Genomic DNA, 24,902 nt, shown 5'->3' on the forward strand with positions numbered 1-24,902 from the left:
ATTCAAGATACAAGAACAAACCTAAGGGAGCGAGATGGATTGAAGATGAAAACTGGATCAAGGAGTAGGTCTGTTGGATTTTTAGGCGGATGAATATATAAATATATTATTAATTATATGAGGGAGGGAAAGAAAGGTTAAAATTTGAGGAATACTAGCTGGGAATAGTGACGTTAATTTTTTTTTATATATACATATACACACATATATATATATATATACAATTTTTTGTTACGGGGGAGCTGGAAGAAATACTGACCAATGGCTATGTTATTCATGTGTGCAAGCGTGGCAGTAGCCACGACCCGAAAAATGGAGGGGGGTAGTGTTGTGTATCTTTTCATTCACAACATTAGTGGGGGGATATTTTGTTTTTTCCTTTTTTGTATCTTATCTTTTTTTTCTCTTTTTGCCTGGATGATTGGGAGGGAAACACGTAGCAACATGGTGAAGTTCAAAGAGATTCCTCAGGGAACTATGAGAGTTGAGAAGCTAAGTAATGTTTTAGATTTTAAGAGATAAATATGAAACATTTTTGAATATTTGGAGCCCTTATTTACAGTTCCGATGATAAAGATCTTGGTTCCTTGGGGAAAGTAACAAATATATATATTAAATTTATTTTTAATCCCATGGAGCATGTGCAAACCTTCCAATATTCAGGCGGTTTTTTTTTACTTTTTTTCTTTTCTCTTTAGGTAGGAGTATATATCGGGGGGGAGGGTTAAGGGGAGGGGGGAGGGTAGATATTCTCATGTATTCACTTTGAAAACTCAATAAAAATTATATATAAAAAAAAGAACATCTTCGAGGTGCTGCCTCAAGAAGGGTGGATCCAGCATCCAGGACGTGCCGTCTTCTCATTATTGCAGTCAGGGAGGAGTTCCAGGAGCCTGAAGACTCTCACTCAGTCATTCAGAAACATCTTTCTCCTCTCCTCCATCAAATTTCTGAACGGTTCATAAGTCCATGTACACTATCTCATTATTCCATTTTATTTTGTAATTTATAGCAATTTTGTCTTTACACTGTACTGCTTCCACAAAACAAATTTCACAATCATATAAGGCAATGGATAATAAACCTGATTCTGGTGAACAAAATTTCAGTTCTGTTCGATCATGTTGTTTTTCAGGTTTCATTTAAATACATCTATGCACTTTCCTTATCTGGTTTAAGGTTCACACTTCTGAAGTTTCTGTTGGATTCATGAGGATTCATCTTGCATTTATGATCACAAGTTTTGCTTTTTCCCTCATGTTATCCTGGCTACTCTGCTGCAACAATGATTCGTAATCTGGAAAACCTATTAGCTTGCCTCTCAGTTTTGTTATTTCTAAAGACAGTCTCAGTCTTTTCAATGTTTCCTCTGTTATGACATCATTTTTGTGAAGCTGTTTGCACTGCTTCTCTTATCATAGTTGTAGAGACCAGAGTTATTTTCTATTGACATAAAGCAAGGTTTAATAGAAAGTATCAATTCTGATTTTCAGTTTTATCGCTCCAGGCATGAATTTATGAATCTACAGGTTTGAATTTTTTATTGGCTTTATTAATAGCTGCCAGCAGTGATTTTGTTTATCTGTGGTACCCTTTGCCTATATACATATTTCATTTTGACTAGCAATCCATGTCATTTCCTTAATCTGATAGCAAAAAGCAGCATCTCACATTTCCAATTACATGCCAATTTAACTAATTTATTGCATTTTGTCTTTTTATTATACGCTGTCTGAATTTCCTTAAGCAAACTAAACAGCTTTCAAAACTTGGGTTCTGATGAAGGGTCTCGGTCTGAAACGTCAACTCTTTTCCTTGCTGTCTGGCGTGCTGAGTTCCTCCAGCATTTTGTGTGTGTTGCTTAGATTTCCTGTAACTGCAGATTTTCTCATTTCTCTCTGTTTTCCAAGTCCCCAGTTTCTATAATGAAATTGAAACTGGCACTTTTTTTTGCTTCTGTAAGTTGAACATGTCAGAATTTGTCTCGGGTCTGATTTATTTCCTCACCTAGTTATGATTAGTTGGAATTTTCTCCACATATGGCAATAAATGGCAATGGCAATAAATTTAATATCATTAAATATATTCAAGAATGGCTTTTTTGGGGGGATTTTAAAAAATAATTAGATAGAGTAATAAGATGAAGAAAGTTAATTTTGAAGGATAGCCACATTTTAGAAAGGGTGGAGCAGATGGGAAAGTCTAAGTTTTATACCTTTTCAGGTGACTAATTCAATTAAAGCAATGAAAAGTAACTTGCACACAATTTCTAAAGCAGAAAGTCAAAAAAAACAATTTATTGTCACTTGTCCTTACTGGTCAAGTTGTGGAACTAACCAGCTCTTGGGGAATATCTGTTGCTTAAGTTCAAGTCGGTGACTAGAACATGTTTTCTGATAACAACAGTCTAATAAACATTGAAAATTAAGAAGGCAGTTTAACATCCTGAACAGCAGCCCTGCCTGCATTGAAGTCATAATGCAGGTATCTACCCAGTAAAAATTTATATGTTACTCATTGCTACAATTTTCCAGTTTGCTCTGGGCAATAGCTCTATCTGAATGCTGCAAGATTTACAGCATTATGGTACTAGGAAGATTATACAGTTTAATACATTGCTAGGGAGTTGGTGTAGGAGGGAGAGCATAAGATTTTTGTATCATTGGGCTCTCTTCCAGGGAAGATGGGACCTGAACAGAAGAGATGGTTTGCACCTGAATTGGAGGGGACTAATATCACAGTAGGGAGGTTTGTAAATGCTGCATGGTGGGTTTTAAACTAGAGTTGCAGGGGGTTGGGAACCAGAGTGCCAGAACAGTTAGTGGAGAGGTTGTGGAGGCAGATGTTGGCAAAATCTCAGACAAAGTTGGGAATCAAAAGGTTAAGCATGGGGCAACAAGTGTCCTGAACTGCATATATTTCAATGCAAGAGTATTGTAGGAAAGACTGGTAATAATACTGAAAATGAGGTAGCTGGATTACAAACAGGGGCAATATGTATGTGGAAAAGCTGTTGATAGAGCAAAATTGCAGTCAACAAGATGAGTTGCAACGTAATAGGCAGACAAATTCAAGAAGGGTGAATAGAGGACTGAAGGTGTTACATTTGAATGTGCACAGTAGATGGAATAAGGTGGATGAACTTGTAGCACAGTTGCAGATTGGCAGGTATGATATAGGCATCACTAAATCATGGTTGAAAGAATATTAAAGCTGGGAGCTTAATGTCCAAGGATACACATTATATTGAAAGGATAGGCAGGAAAGTAAAGTGGGTGGTGTTGCTCTGGTTTAAAAAAAATATGAAATCAAATTGTTAGAAAGAGATGACATTTGGTTGGAAAATGTTGAATCATTGTGGATAGAGCGAAGGAACTAAAAGGGTAAAAAGACCCTGATGGGATTTGTATGCAGACCCCCCCCCCGCCCCAAACAGTAGTAAGGATGTGGTCTGTAAATTACAATGGGAGATAGAAAACGCATGCCCGAAGGACAATGTTACAATAGTCTTGGGGGACTTCAATATGTAGGTATATTGGGAAAATCAGGTTGATGCTGGATGCCAAGAGGGGGAGTTTCTAGAGTACCTACAAAATGGCTTTTTAGAGCAGCTTGTGGTTGAACCCACTAGGGGTCAGGTAGTCTGGATTGGGTGTTGTGCAATGAACCAGAATTCATTAAGAGAGCTTAAGGTAAAAGAACCCTTAGGGGAAAGTGACCATAATATAACTGAATTCACTCTGAAATTTGAGAAGAAGCCAGGGTCAGATGTATCAGTGTTACAGTGGAGTAAAGGGAATTACAGAGGCATGAGAGGGGAGTTGGCCGGAATTGATTGGAAAAGAACACTGGCAGGGAAGAAGGCAGAGCAGCAATGACTGGATTTTCTGGAAGCAATTTGGAAGCACAGGACGTGTTCATCCCAAAGAGGAATAAGTATTTTAAAAGAAAGATAACACAACCATGGCTAATGAGAAGTCAAAGCCAACATAAAAGCCATGGAGAAGGCATATAATAGAGCAAAGATTAGTGGGGAGTTAGAGGATTGGGTAGCTTTCAAATACCAACAGAAGGTAACTAAAAAAAGTCATTAAGAAGGTAAAGATGGAATACAAAGTTAAGCTATCCCATAACATTAAATAGGATACCAAAAGTTTCTTCAGATACATAAAGTGTAAAAGAGGGCCACGAGTGGATATTGGACCACTGTGAAACAATGCTGGAGAGGTAATATACCATAACTAGAAACAAGGTTCTTGGGAAACTGAAAGGTCTGATGGAAGATAAGTCACCTGGACCAGATGGAGTATAACCCAGAGTTCTGAAAGAAATGACTGAAGAGATTGTAGAGGCATTAGTAATGATCTTTCAACAATCACTGGATTCCGGAATGGTTCCAGAAGACTGGAACATTGCAAATGTCACTCCACTCTTCAAGAAGGGAGAGATGCAGAAGAAAGGAAACTATACGTCAGTTAGTCTGACCTCAGTGGTTGGGAAGTTGTTGGAGTCAATTATTAAGGATCAGGTCTCAGGGTACTTGGAGCACATGATAAAATAGGCCGTAGTCAGCATGATTTCTTCAAGGGAAGATCTTTCCTGACAAATCTATTGGAATCTTTGAAAAAAATAACAAGCAGGGTTGGCAAAAGAGAATTGGTTGATGTGTACCTGGATTTTCAGAAGGACTTTGACAAGGTGCCACACAAGGCTGCTTAACAAGCTATGGTATTACAGGAAAGATTCTAGAATGGATAAAGCAGTGGCTGATTGGCAGGAGGCAAAGAGTGGGAATAAAGGGAGCCTTTTCTGGTTGGCTGGTGGTGACAATTGGTGTTCCACAGGGGTCTGTGTTACAACCGATTCTTTTTATGTCATTGATTTGGATGATGGAATTGATGGTTTTGTTGCAAAGTTTGCAGACAATATGAAGATAGGTGGAGGGGCAGGTGGTTTTGAGGAAGTGAAGAGGCTATAGAAGGACTTAGATTAGGAGAATGGGCAAAGAAATGGCAGATGGAATACAGTGTTGGGAAGTGTATGGTCATGCACTTTGGTAGAAGAAATGGAAGGGTTAACTATTTTCTAAATGGAGAGAAAATACAAAAAAAAACTGAGTTGCAAAGTGACTTGGGAGCCTTTGTGCAGAATTCCCTAAAGGTTAATTTGTAGGTTGAGTCTGTGGTGAGGATGACAAATGCAATGTTAGCATTCATTTCAAGAGGACTAGAATATAAAAACAAGGATGTAATGTTGAAACTTTATAAAGCACTGATGAGGTATCACTTGGGGTGTTGTGAGTGGTTTTGGCCCCTTAAAAAAAGATGTGCTGAAATGAGATGGTTCAAAGGAGGTTCACAAAAATGATTCCGGGGTTGAATGGCAATGTCATATGAAGAGTGTTTGATGGCTGTGGGCCTGTATGCACTGGAATTCAGAAGAGTGAGGGGTTACCTTATTGAATGGTGAAAGGCCTTGCTAGAGTGGATGTGGAGAGGATATTTCCTATGGTGGAGTGTTTTCGACCAGAGGGAACAGCCTCAGAATAGAGAAGTAAAATTTCAGAATGAAGATAAGAAATTTCTTTAGCCAGAGAGTGGTGAACCTGTAGAAGTCTTTGCCACAGGCAGCTGTGGCGGCCAAGTCTTCATGTATGTTTAAGGAAGAAGTTGATAGGTTCTTGATTAGTCAGGGCATGAAGGGATAGTGGGAGAAGGCAGGAGATTGGGGCTGGGAGGAAAATGGCGGAGCAGACTGGGTGGGCCAAATGGCTTAATTCTGCTCCTGTAACTTATGGTCTTTCAGTATTTTAATCAAAAGGGGATCCAATACAGGATATGCTGCCAGTGCATTTTCTTGTACAAATCCTTTTTGTTGACCTCCACAAAGATTACATGAGAGAAAAATATTGGTATTCTCCAATATTTGCAACTTTCTAAAATTTGGTTAAATTTTGATTTTTTTTTAAAATATCAAAATTGGCTTGGATTTATGATTTTAAGACCACCTTTTTAATTGATCAAGGCAAGATTCAGATTGAGGATTTTGAAGCGATAAGTAAATATTGTAAAATGTCTAACTGAAAACTCCTGCAGAGTCTAATAATTGGAAGAGATATTTTGTCATGTTGCTGTTCAGACTAACATGCTGCAAGTTATTTTCATGTTTAGGAGCTGTTGGGTATGTTTGGCACATGTAGTAATGTGCAACCCCTCACTGCTTTGAATGAACAACTAGTTACCATGTATTTGAGGGAAGAATGTTTTGCGCAGCATTGGAGAGGAAAATTCACACTCTTTACATTTGTTAGCAGGACCTTCGGCGTATGCTTTTGTATTATGACAGGCAAACGTTCCCAAATTGAATAAAGTAGCCAGTTCATTTCCCTAAATACTACTGTAGAATTAATCAGAACCAGTAATATTCAAAGGATCCTTAATTATCATTTTCTATGGAAGAGTATGCCCAGCTTTGAATTTCATTTATTTTTGATGCAGAAGTACAAAACATCAAATTCACAGTACTCAAATTATATTTGTGATAGCCAGTTAGGAGGCATGCAACTTATCAGGAATTTTTGCCCCTTGGGGCTTCAGTCTGTCCTATGGTTCCCAAACATTTTGGGTTACTACTGCCCCTTGGCTCCCACACCACAAAACCAGCACCCTCCTGTCCCTTTATGGCCATGACATAAAGTTATAAACAATTTTGATTTCATTGCATTTTTGTTTAACTCTGCAACTTCAAAACAGTGACAAATAATTGCAAAGATTATTCAAATCTCCTTAAAGCTACAAATAAAATTATTTCTTTAATTATAATAAAACTATTTTTCAACAACAATTTTAGAGTGCGTATTTGTAGTCTAACCTTTCACTACGTCATTCCTTTTTTCCCCTTTCACTGAGATGCATGGGCCTGGTGCAGTGATAACAGCTCCTCGACATCAGTTGGAATGTCACTCTGAAGGTGTCTCAGATCCCTGTGTTCAGTAATTTGCATTCTGTTTCATTGTTTTGAAAGAAGTTGGGCGGCTGCACTAAAATGGTGCTCCTCTGAATATGATGTTGGAAAGGCAATAAAGAACATCGTTGACCTTTTTCCACAGCAGGATTGTGTTCAGGGATTTCTTTCTGCAACCAAAAGTCTTGATAAGATTTTGAGTCTCAGTTCCAGCTCAGTCATTTTGTAGCGAGATCATTTCTTCCTCCATCCTTCCTGTTAATTCTTCATTATAAATGTTCAGGAATTGATTTATTACCCAATCTGGAATCTCTCTGACATGTCTTTATGCAGTTCACCCAAGTGGGCGCAGTATACTTGAAGATCATCATCTGGTATTCTTTCTCTTTCAACTCAGAGGCTTGGAAATTGGAGAAGGTCACAATGACCGAGGGTTAAATTGGATAGCTAAGTGGAGATGATTTAATTAGACTTTGATAAGATTCACATCATTTCCTTACAGTTGAAAATTGATATCATTAAACTTTGTGAATAATACTGACAAATAAGCAATGCCTTCCTAATATTCTTAACTAGGTTACTGAATAAAACATTTGAGTCTCAAAAGAATTTTATCAGTTTCAAAGGGCACATGAAAGCATCTTAGACAGTTTCCTTTTGAGAGCCTTCTGACTCTCGAGCATAAAAGCAAATGTTCGAACTTTTCATCACTCTTAATTGCTCTTGAAATAGTCAAGAATTGAGAGCATCCAACTTGATTTGTTTGCTATATGATAACACTATTTAATTTGTGCAGCCTGTGAATTACACAGTGACTGGTTAGTATGTAAGATAACATCTTTTTTCCAAGAAAGTAATAACCCCACAGTGGCATCATGTCACTGATGGTGCCCTATCTCTTGCACAAGCGAGAATATGGTAAACAGGATCTCTTTCTTGTTGGAAAAATTGCTTAACAACTCAAAATATTGACTCCACCTTCATATCTATTTCAAGTCCCCTTGCAAATAACAACTCTTGAACCATATTTTCATCTGTTATGAAGTGAACATAACCATGAAACAAGGTTTCATTGCCTGGCAAAGTTGACTCATCCACTGCAGAGCAACTTCTGTTGTCCTAAGTATGTTGCACAATGTGCCTTCCACTTTCTATTCATCTTTGAATAGAGTTGTAGCTGAGTGGGATTGCTTTAATTATTTGAACTGGTGATTCATACAAAACCATACTCAATCCTCCTTACTGCTAGCAAAATCAGTTCTTCTCCAATTGCATGGGGCTTTCCAGATTTAGCGATGAGCAATGAAATGTTCTATGAAGTTTGCAAACTATTACTGTTTTGTAACTGCTGGCAAACATATTTTGAAGTGTTTTCTGTTTCTGAAAGTTTTCATGAAGTGTCTGAATAAGCCAAGTTCTTGCTTGCTTTATCAGAGTGTATGCTCTTCAAACGTTCAAGGAGCCTGGTTGTTTTCATTGCCTCATTTGAAAAAAAACTTTTTCACACAACAGACTCATTGTTGCTGGTATAAATCCATATTATATAGTCTACACTTCATTTTCGTTTAGTCTGCTTCTGCCATTTTTCATATGAATTAATGACGCTGTCAATCACCTATTGTTAAGTCCAACCTCAAACACTGCGATCAATAAATGGGAAAGTTATGACATCATAGTTCATGCAAAACCTGACTCTCTGCCTGAAGGTACATCAGTGGGGCAGCAATATCTTGGTTGGGCCGTGGACTAGAGAAATATAGTCAATGCCTTTGAAAGGGCAGATTCTGAACTTTACCCCAAATTCACATGAATTGCACCATTGTATGATTGTAGTATGGGAATCATACTAGCTAGCACTGTAGTATGGTAGTAAATGGCAATAATGTGCAGTCCAGTCCTGGAAATAACACAATTTCTTTGGTCCATATCTCTCATAATGTGTCAAATAATGACAAACAATGTATCACATTGTTTTTCAACAACTATAACGTGCTTCGAGCAAAGTCTAATAGAACGGTGGGTTATAAGGCCATGAGGATCAAATACTTATAACTAATTCATTTCTCCAATTAAGCCTGTAATTCTCTCAGCTGCCACCCTTGCTACTGAGGGCCTCCCTCACCGCCCCCTTTATCTTCATCTCCCCTTAGAGACTCCCCCTAACCCTGTGGGGGAGGGGGGAGCCGATATTGCCCACTTGGAGACTCAATGAACTAGAGTATGTCAGAAGAACACACGTGATCATAATTGTCTCGTCGTTGCCTTCCTGAACTTTCATTAAACTTAATACCTTGACCTTCTAGTTGTGACAGTACTGTTCAGTTCAAACTGATACACTTTCCGAATGACATGGATCAGTTATTGTGTATTTTCTGAAGGTTGTGGTTATTCCATACAATGTAAAACTGCTCGTCATCTACTTTCCTGCTGATCACAAGCTTCATTTTATTTTAATCCCAACCAATGTAAGAGATTATTTAAGTTCGGAACGTATTAAATGGGCAAAATGCCTAGAAAGGAAATGAATCTGATTATACAATGGAACATCTCTTGCAGGCAGGCTTTGTTTTGTGGTCAGGTGCAGGAAGTAATAAAGATGTCATCTTATTGCAGAATTCTAAAGAAATTTGATTTATGTTGTAATGTGCCTAGGCATATGTGGCCATAGTTTTAGAATAAGTGTCATTCAAAGAACCAATGGCATATTTCCATTCGTAGTGATTTAACAAGATGCATAGAATATAAAAAAGGGAAGACAGAATGGGCAGAAAAGAGTAAATTTCACGCAAATTAGATTCAGAAGTTACTTCTCTGAAATTGTTTTTTAAATTTTATTAATTTGTAATGTATTGTTTTGGTTAATTTAAATGTCTTTAAATGAAAATTTAGGTTAGACTTTGTTTCCATACATTGCAGTCTGATCTCAGAATCACGGTTCTTTACATGTCTCTGTGGGATTCTTCCTTGGAACCAGTGATTTGCTTCCTTGAAAATTGGAAGGGGAGTTGTTTGTGAATATGAACTTACTATTTCTTACATGTTCCCTTGCTGTAGTCCCAAGTGGAATCATTACTTGTGTTGGGGGATAGAAGTCTGTGTGAAGCTCTGACCTTTGCTTCATTAAGTCTTATAGAAACTTGATTTTGTATCTCTTTTGAAAGTTTGAGGAGCTTTGGGTGCCTGGCTGAAATCCAAAGACAATCTTATGAGACCCAGGTCACAACAGGCCCCTGACCCAAGCGGACCATGTAGATAAGCTATTTTTTTTCCTGGCTGCCAGACACTAGAATTAAAATCACCATTTTAGAACTCTCCCTAAGAAATAGAAAATAAAGTGGGTGAAAAAGATTTCTCTGCTTGAAGATTCTGTGTACTTTGCAAATGTTTTAAAAATTGGCAGTTTATTCCTTGCTTTATCCACAATGATCACTGAATTATGCTTGAGCTGGACATTAGAACTAATTCTGATCTTCAACCTATTCAAGTTAGAATATTGAGGAGTATTTTAACTTATTAAGTATCACAGGAGTTTACTAGTGCTGTTTGTGGTGGTAGGCTTAAACTAGCTCATTTGGATTAGGTATCTGAAATTAGATTGGTGGGGGAGGTGGAAAAACACAAAATTGATAGATTTAGAAGGCGGGAATTGTATTAAAAGCCGGCAAAAGATTTTGCCACAGATTGATCGTGAACATTTTTGTGACTATGTCTGATGCACTCTGGACAAGTTGGCATATGGTAAAATGATACCATAAGTGTTACTGAATCACAGCTAGTAATGGTAGTTAACTATTGCTAATAGTTATAGGGTTATCAGTTGAAGTGATTTTGTTAGCACAATACAATAAATGAACATGCTTTCAGGATTATAAAATACGGCACTAGATGAAATGGAACAACAGATTGTCGGTCACTGTTAGAGATGTCAAGAGAACTCTGAGGTGATGGTTTAAAGAGGGGCAGATGAGGAAGGAACTGTTGGGATGATTTCTCTTTCGCTGGCAATGGAGACATTTGAATCAGATATGGTGTCAGCTACAATTTGTTGCACTCTCATTCCAAGTTTGAACACAAGGCATTTAAATGTGCTGGCACTGAAGTGCACAATTTTCAGAATGACACTCCAATTCTTCAGTGGGCATATTGTCTGTCTTTCAGATCACTGACAGAGGTAATCACTTTCTGTTTGTGATAACTTGCTGTGGGAAAATTAGGTATCAGGATTCCAACATGACAAATCATCTAAAGACTTCATTGGTTATAAAGCACTTTGGGGTTCTGAATTTATCAGAAAAAACTCTTAGAAAATAGATGCACCTCAGTGTGGTTCAGAACACACTTTTGAATACTGAGGTTGTAAAGGTGCTTCAGGCTCTGTTTTGGTATGTAAATAAAACATGAAATTCTATAGTTGTCCTAGTTTACAATAAAGTTTCTCTGCATAGCACATTAAATGTCCTGATGTTAGCCATTATCTTAATACCAATATTGTATGCACCACACTAGCAAAATATCACTTTGTTACTGTTTGAAAACAAACTGCACAGAACATAAGTGATAATTTATAGTGGTCAGAGGATAATTTGGTCATTTCTTTTGTGCTTTGGAAACTGCTATCACAGATGGGAAATTCATATGCTAATTTAATAGAGGTTCCCACCAGCAAGAAAGAAGCTTGAATCACTCTCTTAATGGTCTTTCCTTGATTTATTGTAAAGATATGGGCAGCCCATAATGAGGGAAAGTACTGATTTGAAATAAACTGTGTTCAAGCATTGACTTGTTTTCTTTTACAGCTTTTTGAGAATGTTATGGCATACTCTCGCTTTCATTGTTAAACTAAATTGTGTGGCTCATCTGCATCAATAAGATTAACTTCCTTTACTACTTTGAGAAACCAGTAGGTATTTAAAAACATTAATATTATTCTCCATTGTTCATTGAATTATGTATATGTCTAATGACTCGTGCGTACCTAAATTATTTTTTTTGTAATTTTTCTGAGGAAATGCTGCAGGAAATCCCAGTATATTTGAATGGAGCTGAAGCCATTGTTATTTTCTAGCAAAGTGGGTGGCGAAACATCCTTTATTGACCACGCAATGTGCCCTGAAACTTTATATAAAAAAAGCAAACAGTATGTGTTTGAAATCACTGAAACTTTAGCTTAATAAAAAGAGAAAATGTTGAGTGGGGGAGCTCAGTAGACCAGGCAGCATCCGTGGAAAGAGAAGCAGTCAATGTTTCAGGTCAGAGACCCTTCAGAACTTAGAAAAAGATATGACACATTAATCTAAATGGCAAAGAAGGTGGGGAAGGAGTATAATAGATGGAAATACTTTAGCCATGGTATAGATACACTTATTTGAGTAATGTATTGCTGATGTGATTAGTGATTAATCATAAATCAGAAGTGAACTAAAACATTGTGTAGGAAGGGATTACAAACAGGTGTAGCAGGAGAGTGAGCAGACATGTGAAGAGTAGCCACCAGCTGGCCTCACTGCTCAGTAAGTGAACAAGGAGAAAGATATAAAGGGGATTTGAGGAGCACCAAGGAGTGGTGGGTATATGAAGTAAGCTGCCAGGTGAAGTGCTAGAGGCAGATACAATTACAATATAAAAGATAGGAAATGGAGGGATATGGACCAGACCTTGGCAAATGGGATCAACTCTTGGAGGCACCCTGGTTGGCATGGTTGAGTTGCATAGATGGACTCGTTCCTGTGTATTGCAACTCTGGCTTGAATCCTGCAGTAGCAGCTGAATCCATTTCAATCCATTTTGCTGGTCTCCCAGATGCTTGTTCATGTGCTGTCCACAAGTCTAGTTTATAACTCTACCTGCAAAGGGAGGTAGAGTATCTCTTCAATTTCATCCAAAAAGAACATCTTCACTCAACACACGTCAAAGTTGCTGGTGCATGTGTGTTGCTTGAATTTCCAGCATCTGCAGAATTCCTGTTGTTGTAGAACATCTTCACTGTTGCATTGGTGAGTCAGGGTATTTGTACTGTGTGGTGTCACTTGGTCCAGCAACTTTGACTCTAAGGCAATTGTGATGTACACTGAGTTATCCTTGATGCAACTTTGATATACTTGTTCTTTTTGTATATTGTACCTGCAATAACCTGATGGTATTTTCTGGTTGCTGAAGTGCATTGAAGCTAAACCATGTGTTATCAAAGAGAAAAAAAACAATTGTGACACCCATTGTATCTTGTTCACCAAAACACTTTTGAAAGTACTTTTGAAGTGCCCTGTTCTGTTAATGAAGGAAACATGGCTGAGAACTGTATTTTCAGTAAGGTACAACTATTTTAAGTGATGATTGGGAGATAAACTTGAATGTTAGGCTTAATTCCATTTTACCCTCTGTCTTTGAAATTGTGCTGTGAGGCGTTTTACATCCATGTAAGAAGGCAAAGCAGGGCTTCATTCTGTATCTCATTGAAAAGATTACCTCAAATGGCGTTGCACTCCCATAGTACCAGACTTGTGCTTCAGCCTTGACATGTGCTCAAGTCTTTGAAGTGATAATTATTCCCTCAGCCTCCTAGTTGAAACACAACTGACAGCTTAATATAGCCCTATGGAAGAGCTTGTTAGCTGTGTGTACATTTCTTAAACTTGTGTACATTGTGTACAAGAGACTCTTGCGTACATTTCTTAAGCTTTATATTTTATATCATAGTTGATGCATCTTAAAGCAGAATATTAACTCAATAATGAAAATTATGAAAGTACAAAATGGGTTAGACTGAATATATGAAGGGATTTGGTTCCTGATTAGTGGCCGGATTGCAGTGATTCAGTACTTTTTTATTTGCTGCTTAAATAAATAGGAATTCTTTGTGGGTAGAAGAGAAATGGTAATGCATACCTATTGAATTGTGTGGTGTCAGTTCCTTCCAAAGACCATCTGAATTGCATTCCTGTAAGACTGGCTGAAGTTGTGTGGGAGGAGGTGGGAGGAAATTTGTTAATACCAACACTGTCCAAAGGCCATGACCTCGTCAAGCATGATCACCTATCCATATAAAAAGCTTATAAAAATCTGTGGCCTGAGAGGTTGAGTGAAATAACCCATGTGTCTGCCTGCTTGATATAAGTAGCCATATTAATCTGTGATAGATGGACTTCTGTGGTTAGGAAGATATTGGAGATTATTATTAAAGATGAGGTTTCGGGGTATTTGGGTGCAGGTGATAAAATAGGCTAAAGTCAGCATGATTTCCTTAAAGGGAAATATTGCCTGACAAATCTGATGGAATTCTTTGAGGAATTAACAGACAGGATAGACAAAAGAGAGTCAGTGGATGTTGTCGACTTGGAATTTCAGAGGACCTTTGACAGAGTGCCACACATGAGGCTCCTAAACAAGACCAGAGCCCATTGTATTACAAGAAAGAGACTAACATGGATTGAAGATTGGCTGACTGGCAGAAGGCAAAGAGTGGGGAATAAAGGGGGCCTTTTCTGTTTGGCTGCCATTTTACTGGTGGTGTTCTGCAGGGGTTGGTTTTGGGATCACTTCTTTTCATGTTGTATGTCATTGATTGAATGATGGAATTGATGGTTTTTTTGACCAAGTTTACGGACGATACAAAGGTAAGTGGAGGGAAAGGTAGTGTCGAGGAAGCAAGGAGTCTGCCGAAGGACTGAGACCAATTCGAAGAGTGAGCAAAGAAATGGCAGATGGAATATAGTGCAGGGAAGTGTATGGTCATGCACTTATGGTATAACTTATTCCTTAACTATTTTCTAAACGGAGAAAATTCAGAAATCATGTATGCAAAGGGACTCAGGAGTCCTTGTGCAGGATCCCTAAAGGTTAACTTGCAGGTTGAGTCAGTGGTAAGGAAGGCAATTACGATGTTAGCATTCATTTCGACAGGACTCGAAAACAAGGATGTAATGCTGAAGCTTTATAAAGCATTGGTCAGGCCACATTTGGAGCAGTTTTGGGCCCTTGATCTAAGAAAAGATGTGTTGGCATTGGAGAGTTTCTAGAGGAGGTTCACGAGAATGATTCCAGGAATGAAAGTGTTTACATATGAGGATCTTTTGATGGCTCTGGGCCTGTAATTGCTGGAGTTTAGGAGAATGAGGGTGGATCTCATTGAAACATTGAATATTGAAGGGCTTAGGTAAAGGAGATATGGAGAGGAAGTTTCATATAGTGGGGGGAGTCTAGGACCAGAGAGTACAGCCTCAGAATGCAAGAACATCCTTTTAGAACAGAGATGAGGAATTTATTTAGCTAGAGGGTGGTGATTCTGTGGAATTCATTGCCACAGGTGGATGTGGAGGCTAAGTCATTTGGTATATTTAAAGCGGAGGTTGATGGGTTCTTGGTTAATCAGGGTGTCAGAGGTTATGGGGAGAAGAAAGGAGATTCGGGTTGAGAGGGATAATAAATTGGCCATGATGGAATGGTGGAGCAGACTTGGTGGGCCAAATGGCCTAATTCTGCTCCTCTGTGTTATGAATTCTACCAAAGGCAAAAGGCAAGGGTATGAAGATAATCTTCTAAGGTTATTACAAAGATATTATTTCTAACATATACTATAGGGAGAAAAGAGCCTAAGGGTATGTGAATTGTATGGACTGCAAAAGATCACCAGAACTCATCACATTTCCAGTTTGTAATATGTTGTACAAGTTTTATGAAAACTTCCGTTGTACAAAATACTTTGAATTGAATTCAAAGTATGGTGTTGCAGTGTAGTTGGGAAGGGCAGGAGGGAAGATTCTGTTTCTTTCAGGTAGCAGTTGTCACTTGACCTTGGTGTAGGCATCTCTTGGTATTTGTTTCTCGAGAAAAGTTGAGGTACTGAGATATAACGGATGAAACGAACAAAGAAAAAAAATGCATTTCTGTTGTGCCTCTCATGTTTCCAGGATGCCCTGAAGCATTTCACCAATCATGATTTTGGTTTACTGTGGTCACTCCTGTAACATACAAAATCATGCAACCAGATTCTATCAAGCTTGCTGCCAATAGCAGCCATGTATCCAGATAATCTGTTTATTACAGCAATGTAATATCGATTAAGGAATGTACTTTAATATGTTATTTAATGCTTAGTGTGTGTTTGTGAGATCTCGTTATTATTCGAGTTGTAAGGACCACAAGACATAGCAGAATTAGTCCATTTGGCCCATCCAGTCTGCTCCGCTATTTGATCATGACTGCACACATCAAAGTTGCTGGTGAACGCAGCAGGCCAGGCAGCATCTCTAGGAAGAGGTACAGTCGACGTTTCGGGCCGAGACCCTTCGTCAGGAAGGTCATGGCGTTGATCATGGCTGATTTATTCTCCCTCTCAACCCCATTCTCCTGCCTTCTCCCCGTAACTTTTGGCACCCTTACTAATCATGGACCTATCAACCTCTGCTTAAAATTTATCCAATGACTTGACTTCCAGAGTCACCCATGACATTGAGTCCACAGATTCACCACCCTCTGACCAAAAAAGTTCCTGCTTGTATTTGTTCTGAATGAAGGTCTTTGTGCCCTCTGGTCCTAGACTCTCCCACTATTGGCAATGTTCTCTCCATGTCCCATCTAACTAGATCCTTCAATGAATTTGGTAGGTTTCAGTAAGCCTCACCCCACATTCCAGGAGGTACAGGTCCAGAAAATATTTCTCGTGCATTAGCCCTTTCATTCCCAGGATCATTCTCATAAACCACCTCTAGACCCTGTCCATTACCAGTACATCCTTTCTGAGATGTGGGACCCAAAGCTGCTCTCAATACTCCAAATGTACTCTGACTAATGCCCTACAGAGCCTCAGCATTACATCCTTGCTTTTATATTCTAGTTCTCCCTAAATAAATACTTGTATTACATTTGCCTTCCTTACTACCAACTCAGTCCAGATGTTAACCTTTAGGGAATCCTGCAAAAGGATTCAGCAGTTCCTTTGCTGCTCCAATTTCTCAATTTCCTCCCCATTTTGGAAATAATCGATGCATTTATCCTTCTCTCAAAGTGCATTGTCATACATATTTCCTACATTGTATTCCAACTTCCATATTCCATCAGAAGTAGGAATGAAACTTCTCTGTTTTAGAATATAGAATATTACAGCACTGGGCAGGCTACTTGGCCCATGATCTTGTGCCCATAATGCCAATTTGTGTGAAATGCCCTCTTCCTGTGTGTAATCCATATTCCTCCCATCCCTTCATATTTATGTGTCTATCTGAAAATCTCAAGCTCCTCCAAACTGCCTGCTTTCTATTTTGTTTATGTATATCTGATTGCTTAATGTCTTTCTACGGAAGTCAGAAAATTCAGTTCAACATATTGTCAAGTTAAATTATAAATCTAAGACTCTAGTCAGTGGTCAAATTAATTTTTTCCCACTAGTCATATCTCATCTAGTGCTTTGCAACTTTTCCCAATAAAGCATGTATTCCGAACTGATATGTTGGTGGCTTGATTCAGTTGAACAGTGAGGCATGATAAGAGATAATATTGACTTTATTCAGTCAGGACCAAGTAATGTCAGTACTGAAAGATGAGTGCCCAAACCTAAAGTGAATTGCAGAATTTAGGCATGTGCAGTCACTTTTTGTATAACATTCTGGTGTTGGGTTTGTTTGTTGAATGTTGCATAAAAGTTGCTGGCTTGAGCAACTGAGTTCCGTGAATGAGTTGATAGTTAAAGTGGTTTAAAGCAAATAAATTACTTGGGGATTATTTGGATCTTTCCCACTTTTTAATTTAATAACAAATCCAGTAATTGACCATAAATAGGCAGGGAAGGCAAAGCAAAGGTCAGCCACAAATTTCAAAAACCCAAGATTCTACCATGCAGTCCTCCTCTGCTCCTTCATAATCAATCATTTAATCAATTTTCTGGGTCATCTTCAATTCAGTTGTCTTTTTTTGGCTTAGTGTCCATTCCTTCTCTGTACCTCCAGGTTTATTTTTGTGTATTATTATGTTTACTGCCTCATCTTAGCCCTGAGACGGGATTTGATAGCTTTCTGATACTTCCAGTGTGGTGATATGTCAAGAGTTCTGGGCTCAGCAACCATAAAGGAACAGTCTGGTGTGTATTGAAGACTGCATTGTCTGTGACTTGTTTCCACCCCCCCCCCCCCTCCCGCCATTGGTCCTTCTTTCATTGCATTTTCATTGTTTTGTCCCTTTGTCAGAAATTGTGAGATAGCAGCAGTGTCACTTAAAATAATCAGATGTTATTATTGATAGTGATTTTGAAATTGGGGTTGAGACTTGTGAAACTTTTTTTTCTAAGTTTGAAGGCCTAGTGGATCCAGTTTTTCTTTTGAGTTCAGTGAAGTTTGTTTAGGTTCATTTGAAGTTACTGGGAATTTTGGTCAAAATGAGTCACTGGTGGATATGCCTTTGGAATTTTGGAATAAAAGTGACCTTGTGGGAGTCTACTCAGGATATGTGCTAATTTTGGGGGAGGTGTGAGACAGTGATATAAGCATTCAAATGGAATGTGGGAAGATTTGGTTCCATCTGTGCAAATATTTAATTATTATATAAATGACAGTCAGCCACTCAAAATGAAAGAAGAGGAAAGCACTCCTTTCAGTTGTTTGCTCTCTTTGGGACCCTCTGAGATTAGCTGACTACTGGTTCTGTAAATGCTCCATCCCAACTGTTCAGGGTGTGGAATGCCTGATAAAATTCTTATCAGGGTGATTGACAGGCATTTGGAGGCTAGTTTGCATGAGAATACAGTCATTCCAAGATGCTGTGTATGCCAATTCTGACTCCAAACAACATGCCATTCATGGCAGTAAAGCTTCTTTTTCCCCATATAATTTTTTTTTACCATTTCTGTTCCACTCCTTTGTATCTTAATAACACCTCCTACAAGAAGGTCAGGATTATGATAGCCTTTGATTGCAGACACAAGGTGGTAAAGTTATTTAAATTAACAAAAATAACATTGACATTCCTAATAATAACTTAACAGTTCATTGACTGTTTAAGCAAATGCATAGAGCTTACAACTCATAAGCAGGTAAAATACCTCAATGGGTCAATATGACTGTCTTTTCCATCTTAGCCTTCGACTACTCACCATTTCGCTCAGATCTAATTTATCCTTTTGTTCCTTTGTGTACTCATCTGGCTGCAATTTATAAACTGTCCATGTGGAATGCAGCATCATGCAGGTTGTGTTTACAGGCAGCGTTGGGGGTAATGTTGCCACCTTGGCATTTTTATCGTGATATTCCATAACGTGAAACTGGGTCAACTATGTGTCAAGAAGCATGAGTTGAAAAAAAAATTTACTCCTTTCCACACACATTCCAAACAAGTGCATTTTATTCTGTTTCTCAATTTTTTTTTCATAGTGATTTGTGAATTCTTTAAGGGTCACTGTCTGTTACCTAAACAGCCATAACATGGAGGTTATCTGCATTATTTTGGTCACCTGATCTGTTTACCTGTTTACTGTTTAGTTTTCCAATTAAATATAAACTACAGTAAGTGTTTTGATTTACAACAAAAAAATTATTTTCCATTGTCTAATTCAAAATAATTTCAGGCCTTGTTTTTGAGTTGGCTGATTGTACTTTCAGGATTTGTTTCTGATGACCTTGGTACAGGTAGACGTGCAAGTTACAGAGCATTTCAGCTGCATTAAATTGGTAGGCTCAATAGCGATGCCTTTTCTGAGCAGAATTGCACAAGAGCAATGCTGACTACAGTGCTTTTTCAATTTTATTTGCAAAAAAATTACAGAGTCTGGGTGATTATTTAGAATGTCATGATTCTTTATAATTCATTGCCTCTGAAGAACTTTAGAATGTCCTAGGATATGAAAAAATTTTTCATAAGAGCATTAGTTGTTGTTTTGCGATCACACTGACTCTTACCAAGTATTGGTATTCAGGTTTTTGTCCCCACTCAGTTTCTTTATTTCCCCCTGCAATCTATTTCAGGTCACTGAGTTCACAGGAAATTTTATCTTATTACTTAGTAATATCTTGAAAGTGAATAGATGGTGTGCTTATGATACAGAATTCCTTCCCAGCAGAGGAGATAAAAGATTTGAATTATGGATAGAAAAAGGTCTTACAACCTACCTCTCATTCGCACATAAAAGTGCATTACAAAGCTTTCAATCCCTGCAGGATAAATCGGCCTAGAACGCAATGTTTTTTTTAGGTACCTTCAAGTATGACACTACTTTAACCAGAGTTGTAGATATAGGGACTTATCAACAGCAGAATTAGAATTTTTCAAGATTCTGAAATTGGCTTACAGCTCAATACCAAGTAAAGCTATTTCTCGATTACATAATGCCCTCTCTCATGCCAAAAATGAAAACACATTGTATATTAAAGAGAAGTGGGAGAAAGAAGTGAGGTTGGTACTTTCAGAGGAGACTTGGGGGAAAATATGCAGCTTTCAGTGGTCTTCAACTAACTCTTTGATTTGGAGAGAACATTGCTGGAAAAATATTATAAGATACTTCAAGACCCCATACCAGGAAAAATTATAAAGACACAAACATGGCGTGTTGGAGAAGATATGGCTCCAAGGAGGCAAATCATTTCCATATTTTTTAAGATTGCCCTAAATTAAGTTTATATTGGAAAGGTATTCACAGAACATTAGTTAAGGTATTTAAGACTCCAATACCTCTGAACTTGGAGACACTCTATTTGGGGCATGTATTGTTTTTGGAACAGAAGAAAGAGATAAAGCTGCCGCGGGCCCTTTTAGCGGCAAGTAAGAAATCGGTCACCAGAAAGTGGCTAAATCCAGCATCACCTACATTGGAAGATTGGCATGAAATTATTTTGGAAGTATTTAAAATGGAAAAGATGACTTGCTGTCTGAGAATTCAAAAAGAAAAAAATGTATCAAATTTGGAATAAATGGATTGAATTTATAACCCCAATGCGAGCAGACTTTAGATGACTCTCATAAAGGTTCATACTGCTTTCCTCATCAACATAGTAATAGTGTTAACGTTAAGTTCCCTTGGTTCAAATGTTCACTGTTTTATTTCTGGAAAACGTGGAATTAATACAAATAAAGAAAAAGATTTGGGGAAAAAATGATAAAAATGAAGTAAATAAGTAAACAGGGATTGGATAAGTATGTCTGTGGGTGGGAGCAAACATGAATGTGTACTTGTGAATGTATAAATATGTATAGTTTTATACATATATAAAAAATGGAAAAGGTTTTATATGCTTAAAAAAAAGTTTGTGTAATACTTGCAAATATCTTATCCAAATAAAAATAAAGTTAAAAAAAGAAAATGAATAGAAAGTGTGGCTGTGTAAGCAGTCTGGAAAATGTGCCAGTTTGATATCACCAATATCTGGAATGTGCCAGATTATTGGATCTTTAGTGTATTTAAAATGAATGACTATTCAAACTAGCCCTTCAGTGAAGTAGACCTTGAAGACTACTTGTATATGATGTCTGCTGCTACTTCCTGGGATTCTTCAGTCCATTATGTGGAGGGCTTTCATTTTGTTAAAAAGGATGAAAAATAATTTTTTATACATTTTGTAAAAAAATATATATCTGACCAGAGATTATCAGTTGAAGCCGACATATATTTTCATGGTTTGAAGGTGACCTTGGAGACAACGATCCAATAACAGCAGTCCTTTCTAAATGTTCTCTTCTATGTTGCAATCTATGATACTTATAAATGATACTTGAAAAAAAATCTACTACCTGTATTTCAGTAGTATCATGTTTAATATGATAGTTGGTGTCTTTGCACTTCTCTCAAAGCTAAATGCATATGGATACCTTTGTACTTCAAATTGCAACATACCAAGTAGGTTGTCTGTAAACTTTCTGGTATATGCTACAATTTGAACTTTACTTTTTTATTTTCCCCCTTTGGGTCAATACCCTTCTTTGATTCCACCCTTTCACGTTACATAATTTTTCTGCATTAAGTACTTGTTCACTGCCCCTCTCTTTACTCCTTATCCACTCACTCTCATCTGGCTATACACCAGTCTCCAGCCCCCACTGCTGGCCATACATATGGCCCATGTCCCCGTCTCTTGCTTTTGCATATCTGGCTATATTCCCAACCCTTGGCCTTGGACCTTGTTCCAGGCTCTCAGATGCCAAGTGCAGCCAGAGATCAGTAAGCTGAGTGCATGTGCAGCCTGAGCCAGATGTGTGCTTTTCCACTTCTCTCCTAACTTGTATGTCTAAACTGTTGATCTGTGAATCAGCCCTGTCAATCTCTCCTTCAGCTTGGTATGTAACTTCACAAACATTTATGTTAAAGAAAATCCTTCAGTACATGCAGCGCAGTGTTTGTCCAAAACTTAACATTGACTTAAAAAAATGTATTTGCATTGACTGTAATTTTAAATTATGACTGTAAAAGTTTTATTTTTGATTTCTGTTGCTGTCATCATTGGAGATTGAGACACATTCTTAATGCACGGGGGAGAGAAAATCTTTTAATATTTGTTGTTCACCCAGACGGAATAGGATATTTGAAGAATTTCCAGTTTTTTCATGGAATTTAAAGAAGATTCGTTGTAGATTAGTTTCCAGCTCGGCTTCCTTTTGGTTGGATTTCTCCTTGTTCCATCTTGCACTTTCAAGCTTCTACTGTTCTGGACTAGAAAATGTGACCAGAGGCTGAAAGTCTGAATCCTTCTAAGAGAGTACTGTTTTCAGATGTGCCATCCCTCAAATGAGACAGTAAATCCATAGTGGGGTGCATCTTAATGGCAAATTTGAAGGACACCAGCAAATTCTTCATCCTCCTGGTTTTTAATCTCATAGCTTTGGTTTTTTTATCTTTGTACAGCTGCTAAATGTAGCGGCACCTGAATTTTATTGCTGTTATACAGATGCATGTTCTCCTTTGAAGTCAATAGGCTGTCAGTAGAGGAGGTATAGATGGCAAAGGCGTTCTACAGAGTTGCTTTTCACAGTGGACACCTGCATTCACAAGTGGAGCTGTAAGACTTCGACCGAAATATTTGCGGAATACAAATATCAAAAGTGTTATGAAAGCTGCAGAAAACCTTATGACTAGCATTGTCGTGTTTAGTACATTTACTCAATTCAATAAAGCCTGCCACCGATCTGATGTTATGCTGTGTTGTGGCTTCTGGTCACATTAGGGCTTCTGGAGTCATTAGCTGAACCAAAATGGGTCCTGTGAACTAATTTTCCTTGCACCCTTTGATATGCAAAAGTTCAGTTTAATCCATCTGTCTATCCTGCTGCAAGTTATTTCTAGGTTTAATACACTGACAAAATAATTTACCATCAATTTATTTTTTCTTTCTCTAGTTCTTTTGAGGGGAAGTCGAGGGAACACACACCAGTCCTCATCGAGAGATGAGCAGTGGAAAGTTGATGCTTTTCACAACTGAAATACTCTTGAAGTAGTCATTTCTAGTTATGCCGAAAATGTGGCAGCCAATTTGGGGTTAATGAGCTTCCCACAAAGGCAAATAAAATAACTAATGAAATAATCAGCTTCACATGTTTCAGGAAGACACTATCCAGCCTGTTTGTGTCAGTATCTAATGATTTGCAGTTGTTATTACTCTTCCTGAACAATTCCTTCTCCAAACTAATCCTTTAAAAAAAAATCTGATTACTAAAATTATTATAAATGGTTTTTCTACTGTATGATTCATTGTTCTGGGCAAGACCCTAGCAAGAAGACATCTTGCAAGATAATCTGTAATAAATTTCAGAGAAGCTATAACCAGAATGGTTGGGATATAGGACTTGGCAGATACAAGAAGTTTTTTTTGTATGGAATCAAGAAGTTTTAAGATGAACTTGATAAACAGGTGGAAGAAGAAGCAACACAAGGATATGTTGATGTAACAGTTTGCATCAGCTGTACTGTCTGGCATAATAGAACATCAGAGTTTGTCGTGAGTGTGCTGTTAAAGGAATTCTGTAAGTTGGAAATATAAAGAATAGAAAAACAGCTTGTATAGAGTAAATAAATGCTGGATTTAATAAGTTGGATTGAAAGAACTGTGGGCTAGAAATACCTTATAACAGATCATATTGATAAATGAAAGCATTTTATTTACACGTCCAGTTTAAGATAATAGGGTGTTAATGATTTTAGGTTGCAAGTGTTAACTCAACTGTAATTGCTCCTGATGAACCTTGCCCTCAACATCAATAAAACCAAGGAATTAACTGTCGACTTCAGTTAGGGGAAGTCGAGAGATCAGCAGTGGAAAGGGTGAGCAGTTTCAAGTTCCTGGGTGTCAGCCTATCTGAAGATCTATCTTGGACCCTACAGTAATGATGCAATTACAAACAAGGCACAACAGGAACTATATATCATTTGGAGTTTGAGGAGTCTTGGTATGTCAGCAAAGACTTACAAATTTCTACAGATGTACCACGGAGAGTACTCTAACTGGTTGCATCACCATCTGGTATGGCAGAGACACTGCACAGCATCGAAAAAGACTACAGAAGGCTGCAAACTCAGCCAGCTCCCTTGTGGGCACTAACTTCCCCAGCATTAAGTACACCTTCAAAAGGTGATGCCTCAAAAAGGCAGCATCCGTCATTCAGGACCCCCTCACCCAAGATATGCCCTTTTCTCATTGCTGGCATTGTGGAGACAGTACAGGTTCTTTATGATGCACAATTAACTCTTTAGGAACGGCTTCTTCCCTTCTGTCATCAGATCAGGGCAATGAACCAACTCGTGAACACTCCCTCACTGTTTCATTCCCTTTCCACCTTTTTAAAGTACTTTTAAAGCCGCCTTGATATAAGTGTCTCAGAAAATTTAACAAAAGATTACCATTAGGTGAAAGAATTTTGTAATTGAATTAAGACTGAAGATTTCAGGAGCTACTTGAAATCAATTTTGGAACAGGGCAAGGTAGAGAACAGACACGGTATACCCAGGGTGTAAGGGAACTTAAAGGAATATGAAGCAA

The 24,902-nt window shown here is 38.0% G+C and overlaps 1 protein-coding gene across 3 annotated transcripts in view; it reads left to right on the forward strand.

Annotated features, from left to right (window-relative positions):
• abl1 (c-abl oncogene 1, non-receptor tyrosine kinase) overlaps window positions 1-24,902 on the forward strand; it is a 157,212-nt gene that overhangs the window by 98,170 nt on the left and 34,140 nt on the right. The gene's annotated exons all lie outside the window — the stretch shown is intronic.

This window comes from Mobula birostris, chromosome 22 (genome assembly GCF_030028105.1).
Source record: "Mobula birostris isolate sMobBir1 chromosome 22, sMobBir1.hap1, whole genome shotgun sequence".
Lineage (NCBI taxonomy): Eukaryota > Metazoa > Chordata > Chondrichthyes > Myliobatiformes > Myliobatidae > Mobula > Mobula birostris.